The sequence below is a fragment of the Adiantum capillus-veneris genome, chromosome 25 (genome assembly GCF_014529385.1).
Source record: "Adiantum capillus-veneris isolate H3 chromosome 25, ASM1452938v2, whole genome shotgun sequence".
Taxonomy (NCBI): domain Eukaryota; kingdom Viridiplantae; phylum Streptophyta; class Polypodiopsida; order Polypodiales; family Pteridaceae; genus Adiantum; species Adiantum capillus-veneris.
This window is the reverse complement of record NC_140955.1, coordinates 96102010-96109884: the sequence shown is the minus strand read 5'-3', so window position 1 is coordinate 96109884 and position 7875 is coordinate 96102010.

The following is a 7875-nucleotide window of genomic DNA, read 5'->3' as shown; positions in this document are numbered from 1 at the left end:
GACACTAGGTATGGCTAAGGGTCTATGGTCTTGGTGAGGTTGTTGTTGCATAGGGAACACGGTGTCTGTAATCTGGATCTTCCTAGGTGCTGGTTCTAGACCCCTTTGGGTATCTTCTACCAAACTCCTTAATTGCTTGAATCGCTCAATCTCCTCTGTAGGGTTTGGATAAGTTCCTATCCTCTTCTTGGATCCTGGCCATTGTGGCTCATGAAGATCTTCCTTGTTGGTTTCTATGTTAGTGGTCATTTTGGTCTCCATGGTTTCACCTGAATCAGAATCCTCTTCAGCGTCGTTCATATATACGGGGTCGTCACCAGTTTCTATGTTGGTCTTTGAACTGGGGTCTGACTTCACTGCTTTTTGTGATCTCTTCCTTTGTGTTTTCTTCTTTTTCTGAGATTGGGCAATTGATGCCGTGTCTCTTTCCTCAAGAATATAATTTTGTTTTTGGAGCATCGATCGTGTGAGTACGTATACTGGTACCACATGTGCACTTTGTGATGGCTCCTCGGTAACTTCAATCAAGTTTAATGGCGTGATCTTCGGTGCATTTGGATTATTTGGAAATTGGGCAATCAAATGATCTATGCCACATCGATTACACATGAGTATCGACATCATAGACGTGCTCGCTTGATTGGTTTGCATTAGTGTGGCGCTCTTTTGTAGCCTAATAGGACACTCGGCTACACGATGTGGACCTCCACACTCATAACATTGAAGAGGTGGTCTCTTAGCAGTGTAATTGATATTTTGGCCTTTTGCCACAAGAGCAACTACTTGATATACAGGTTTGACTTGTCCCCAATAGTCCTCCATGTAGTATTGTGGACTTTCTTCAAGCACATCCATCCCATAGGCAATATTAGGATCTATATCTTCCTCACAGCCTTCCAAACAAGAAATAGATGACTCACAACCCACTTGATTCACAGAAGTGATTCTCGGATGTGGTGGTTGCGGTCTTAGCACTAGAGGTGGTAAAGGTGTTGTTTGAACAACATTTTGGGCCCTAGGGACCATGTGTTGTGATGTTTGTTCAAGAGGTGGAGCCGGCATCAATGCAGGCACTCGAGGTGTGTCTGTCCATTGGGTCTATTGGCCATCGCGCGCTTAAATACTATGCAATCCTTAGCTTGATGACCATACCTTCCACATGCATTGCAATTCCCATTGAATTTTACTCTAAAAGTAGGGCATTCACTGGTACTATGCGGTCCATAGCATATTGAGCACCATTGTTGCTCCCTTCTTGGATACATATGATTGTTTTGTGGAGCACGATTGTCTCTAAGACTCTCTTGAATAGCCTTGGTGAGATCTGTTAAAGTCATCTCAGATATCTTTGGCTCCTTAGCAATAGGCTTTAGGGTCATTGGCTGATGCCCTGATGCTTGCGAGCTAATAGATTTAGGTTCAACTGACACTCTTTCTCCTTGAATCATTAAATTATCCTCCAATTGGATCGCATCGGTGGTGACTGCTTTCCAAGTGGTGATACCTCTAATGATTAGGCCATCGTAGATATCCTCAAGTCGTAACCCCCTAATGAATCTATCAAGCAATTGGTTATAATTGAAGCGCTCATTTGGATTACAACGAGAATTCAAATGCTTCCAGCGACTAATAAAGTCTCTCACCGACTCTCCTTCCTCTCGTTGAGCTTTCTGGAGCTGAGAGGCTACACCCCAAAGCACTCCCTCTCGTATGTATTCTTTCAAGAACAGTCTCCTAAGAGTAGGGTAAATCGTTTTTTCTTCCACCCTTAGGGTTCTATACCAATCTCCTGCCTTCCCACTAAAGGTTAGGCTTAAAGCATTACTCTTATGCAGGTCATTGTGTTCTCCTAGAGAATCGCATATTTGTTCAAACACTTCGATATGCTTTCTCACATCCCCGTCTCCACTAAATTTTTGTGTGAGCTTGGCTATTTGTACTGCCTTACTTCTAGGCTCTCTATCAGGCGTGTTACGCATATTCTCAGCAATAGATCGACCAATAGCTTGAGCAAATGTTGCCAAGTCACCTGAGTGAGCAGGAACCGTGGGTGGAGGTGCTCTAAAGACTACATGTGGAGTAGGTATTGGCATTGGGCTTGGCGCATAGGAAGCCCTTGGGTTCCACGTTGGGTACGGTGTTGTGCCATGTGGCGGCCCAAAGTTCATATGTGTGGCCCTAGGCATAGCAGACGTCGGATGTGACATGCTAATGCTAGCCGGTATAGTCCCATGAAAATAAGAGCTTGGGTGTTGTGGTTGTGGAGCATAGGTTGTTGAAACAATGGGAGGGGTAGGGACTACATGAGTACGAGGACCCATGGGTGTATACGATTGGTACACACTTGTAGGTACTGTTGCAGGCATTGAGCTACCATGTAGCGGTGCTTTACTAACAAATGAGGTCCATGGCATGTTTCTCGGCATGCCCATCATTGGGGTAGGCATGGTAGCCGTGGTGTCATCAAGGGAAAGATGAGCTAGACTTGGAAAGGTGAAGCTATCACTTGTGGGCTTAGATTGCATTGAGACCCCTGGCGAAACAACATATGGAGGATCCATCGGACTTACCGAGGGAGTCTCCATTTGCGATAAGGTCGGTTGTTTAGCCTTTCCTGTATCCAAGAATTTCATGAGACCCGTTTAAGGCATGCTGATCCCCTTGTTTTGTCTCTCTAACTCAATGACCCTATGGATGACCTCACAAACTCTTTGTTGATGATCCTCCACACTAGTAGCGCCCATTGTGGATTGTAGGACATCTAACCAACCCACGTGATAGGTGTCACCTAGCAAGGATATTGACATAGGGATTTCGCTTTTAACTCTCTTCGTTGCTCCGCCTTACATAAGCTCTCGACTTTCTTTTCCCTCGCTGCAAGGATATATCGCTCAACCTCTTGCACTTCGGCAAGGCTTCTACCATCGGGTAATATGACTTCGGAGGGGGATAACTCTGAAGAGTCAGGAGGTGCAGTGAATGAAGTATTCACTTGCACATTCTCTAAGGGCATAGGGTCTACGTTGGTCACGAATGGAGAATTTACTTCCCCACCCCCCTCATTTACATCATTATCTCCATGTTCGGAGCGAGTGGCTCTACTAAAGGTTTCCTTCAGGCGGCTAAGCACGCTCGGCCCGGACCGCGGGCCCATGGCATGCATGTCTTGGCTTGAGCTATCGGGATTAGGCATAGGGAAACCCTCCATGACGTCGTAGTCAGAGGAAGAGTCACTGGACGCTATGTTCGGGTCTTGGTTTGTACTACCTTGGGTCCCCGCCGAGGGCCCGGAACCTAAAGTAGGTGGATATTGAGAACTTGCGTAAGTCGAAATTCTCTCTACTTGCTCCGTCTCTAGCACACGACCAAAGCGCAGATGCATGTGCCTTTGGCACCCTACAGGCGTCGGTGAATATTCTCGAAGGTTAACCGCTGACCTTTTTTAAGCGTCTGTTTTCACTCGTGTTTTTTACGTTTTTAATTTTTATTTTTATTTTTTTAATGTTTGATTTTTTTGATTAAAGTGTGTGATAGCTCGAAACGAGCGTATCACTTAGAGGTCGCTGTGTGCTTTACAACACAATTTTCGGGCATCTGAAGTTCCGTTGGTCCTCAAAAAATCGATATTTAGCTATGTGTGAAGCTAAAATTCGTAATTTTAAAAGGCGACTGAGGCCTAGACCTGAGCGTGAGCTTGAGCTTGGGTATGGGAGATATTCCCGATCCCGGTCCTACATTTAATTTTTTAACTTTTTAATTTAATTTTTTAAAGGATAAGGTCGCCGCGGCCTGCGCGAGAGCACACACACTCTATCGACCTACTTCTAACTAATACATGTATTGTTACACACTAACACACTCTATTAGCTCTCATATATCTACTTCCTACTTACTGTACATTACATTACATAGAAAACTAACAACCTTAATACATAGAGAATAAACACAATACCTTTGAAAACTCCATTAACAAAGAAAACTAACAACCTTAATACATAGAGAATAAACACAGTACCTTTGAAAACTCCATTAACAAAAAAAATACACAGTATAACATAAAATCCTTCTTCTCAACACACACACCCTCCTTCCTTACCTTTCCTACAATTGAAATTGCACCACAAAAGAAGCACAGAGTGCCATTCAAGCTTAGTGTATGGCATTCCCCGACAATGGCGCCAAAAATGTGCGCGTATGTCGCACGTGTCAATGCAAGGAACTTGCTGATAAATCGTGTGCGAGCCACAAATGGCTCCAAGCACATAACAAGCATAAACTAGTAAGCTCAAAGATGACGACGGTGTGTCACTCACCGCTCTACGCTTGCTTCGTGGAGGATTCCTCGCCGCGAAGAAGAGGGAGACGCCGCTACGCCGCGCTCAACCACCTCATCGCCGTCGTGCCGCCGCAATGCTCGATCGCACACTCTCTCTCTCTCTCTCTCACACACACACACACACACACACACACAAGGAGATGAAGAAGAAGAAGATGGAGATGGAGCAAGAGCACTCTTCAATTGCACAAATGAGAGAATGAATGAATTTTAGGTTTAGTTGACTTTTATATGAGCTCACCCCATTCACACTTGGGCGCCCATGCTTAGCCAACTAATCCCTTGAATGTTCCAGTTAGAGTGCGTCTCTCATTGGCGATCACTCTTACCCTTTTCCTATTGGACCGACAAGCCTAGTACTTGACTCTACCAAGTAAATAATACAACGTCCGTCGTAGGTGATAGGGTGTCCGTGAGCCGTGAGGGTTAACACACAATTATCCTACTAATTACAAAATCTTGCACATGATACCTTGGGTACCTCATACAAGACTTAATGCCACAATTGTAATCGTACATCAGCATTATTATAACGATTATCGGGATTTGATCGGCCACCTCAATCTCCTCGCCATGATTACAGGGCATCATCCCAAGGTAGTGCCGCAATTTAAATCCATTAACCGGACTTGAAACCATAGTTCCATCCAAAATTTGCAAGAAAAATACATTCGCATCCACACTTCCTTGAACATGGTGTGTTTACAACTATTTAAGCTTTACTTGGCGAGAATTGAACATTAGTACCAAATCACCTTCCTTGAATATCTTGAACCGCATTCCTCTATTGTTTTGTTTCTTTTTCTTGATTTGTAACTCCCACATATGTATAAAATTGGTATATCTATCCTCTTCCAACTGCAGCAACTAGTCTATTCTATAGACCACCAAATCCTTCGATAACAATCTCTCTGACACCATAATGCACATGCTGGGGCACCACAAATTTCAGCGAGGAAATGGCTTCTATTCCAAACCCTAGCTTGAATGGAGTAAACCTCGTATCGAGTTTAAATGAAGTGCGATACACCCAAAGTGCCACAGGGAGTTTCAAATCCCAATCATCTCGTTTCACAACTACTAGCTTTGTCAACATCCGTGTAATGATCTTATTGCTGCTTTTTGCCAAACCATTCGCTTGTAGATAATAAGAAGTACTCTTTTTATGCACGATCTAGAAAGTCGTGAACAACTCCCTTATTACTTTATTTTAAAAATGTGTACTTCGATCATTGAGTTGTTCCACTAGTAGACCAAATCGTGGAAACACATCTTGACAAAGACATTCTGCAACTGAAAGCGCAATATCTTCTTCTAATACCCAAGCTTTGATCCATTTTGTATAGTTATTTGTACGACATATGACCATTACCAATACCTTCATGAGCTTCCTTGAGTATTGCTTGTTGTTTCAGTCCTGGAACACATCGCAACATTACGCCCCAAAGATCTTGATTAAAAACCTGATCCAATAGAATTTCAAACCTATTGCTCTTCAATGCCACCCTTTTTCTCTGGTCTACAGTTAAATGGGCTACCATAATGCCTTTTTGCAAAAGGAACATCATCTTCTCATACCATGTCCTTGGAAAAGTTTTCGAATTCGAAGCAACTTCCTGCTATTGCACATTGTCTTCTTTTTCCGTTTCAACTCTAAATAGATGCGTATCCAACAATTCATCTTCGATACCAATTAGTGCTTCCCCTGAATCCAACCGAGATAAAATATTCATGATTACATGTTGTGCATCCAGTCGATGTACCACTTCAAACTCAAATTCCTGCAGTACAATCATCTACCTAGCCTGTCTTCCCACCAAAAGTAAAATAATTGTCCAAGCAAATAATGTCAAAACGTCTTCATCAAATACACCATTCCTAGACATTCTCTCTCCATCATCGAATAATTCTTCTCTGCTGTGGAGAGCCATCAACTAGCATAACAGATTGGTTGAAACCATCCATTAATTGTTTCTTGCATTAATACACTTCCAATTGCAATGTCGAAAGCATCAACAAAAACATGGAGATCCTTTCCCCAATTCGGAGGTAGTAGAATTGGTGCTCTGGTGACATCATCTTTGGATGGTAATAGGCCAAATCACTTTGTGGAGTCCATTTAAATTCCTTCTTTTCCACGTGCTACCGCATTCAATGGTACCGCAATATAGCCAGGAATCGCAAGTGTCGGCCATGCCATTGTACTTGACCCAAAAACCATAGATTCGCCTTTGGTGAATAGGGTGGTGGTGCTTGCATGATGGCTGCAATTTTGTTGGGATCTACTATAATTTCTTATTTGGATATGATGTGTCCCAACAACATCCCACTTGCCACGCAAACACACACTTTATCGGGTTAAGAATTAACTTGGGTTCCCAATAATTTTGAAAGTAGAGATGAAGACGATGCAAATGCTTTGACTTTTCTCCAAGTCTTCCAAAAATATCCACATGAAATCTATTAAATATGGACCAAATATCTATTGCATATCCCTTTGGAAGGTGTTGGGTGAATTCAGCTGTCCAAACCACATCTCTCTACAAGAAAACACTTCCCATGCAGTGGTAAATGCAATCTTTGGTTGATTTGTAAGTGCTATCTGCACTTGGTTGTAGCCCTTGTATCCATCTGCAAAAGAGTACATCTATTGACCTGCAACTCATACAAAGTAGAATCTAAAAATGGGAGAGGAAAGGGATTCAACATCGTAGTTGCATTCACCTTGCAGTAATCAACACAAATCCGTAGCTTCTTGTTCTTTTTAGAGACCACAAAAATCAATGAGATTTGCTCCAAATTCTCAATTGGAACTATAAATCCAACTTTCAATTGTCTCTACAATTCATCTTTTACTTTTTTTTGGCATAATTTGGATTCATGTGATGTCATAAAATCTAATATCTAACCAACCCAAATTATTTTCTCATATTAAACTGATCATTTAATGTGGGAGAATAAACAGAAACAAGGGTTAGAATATAGATATGTGCTTATGGATCTGTCTCAACACGGGGCCAAGGTTAAAGGGCTCCAAATGAGAGATGGTCTGTTAAAGAGCAATGCTACGTAATGAAGCTTGAAGAACTTAGGGTTAGCTTCATTAAAGACCTCAAAAAGTCCTTTGACCTTAGGCTATTGACCTTAGGCTATTGACCTTAGGCTATTGACCTTAGGCTAGCTAGGGCTGACCTTGAGGTGGGAACCCTACCCAAGCATGAGGTGCTTGTCGGCTTGCTAACTAAAGTGTTTAAAGTGTTTGTGGGAAACTTGCCCAAAGCTTGAGGTGGTGTTTATGCTTAAAATGGCTAAGGTTCTTGATGTGTTCAATTCAAATATAAACTCTCAAGAGGCATAAACGGTTTCCATGCTTGATTGACTAAGTGCTTGAAGTATTCAATTCAAACCAAATGACTTAAGAAGCATAAAAGACACATGGCAAAATTCTCCACATGTGGCCCTCATGATGTGCTTGAATCCTATTGGATAGGCTTTACAGGGGTCCAATGAGAATTTAGATACATAAAAATAAATAATTA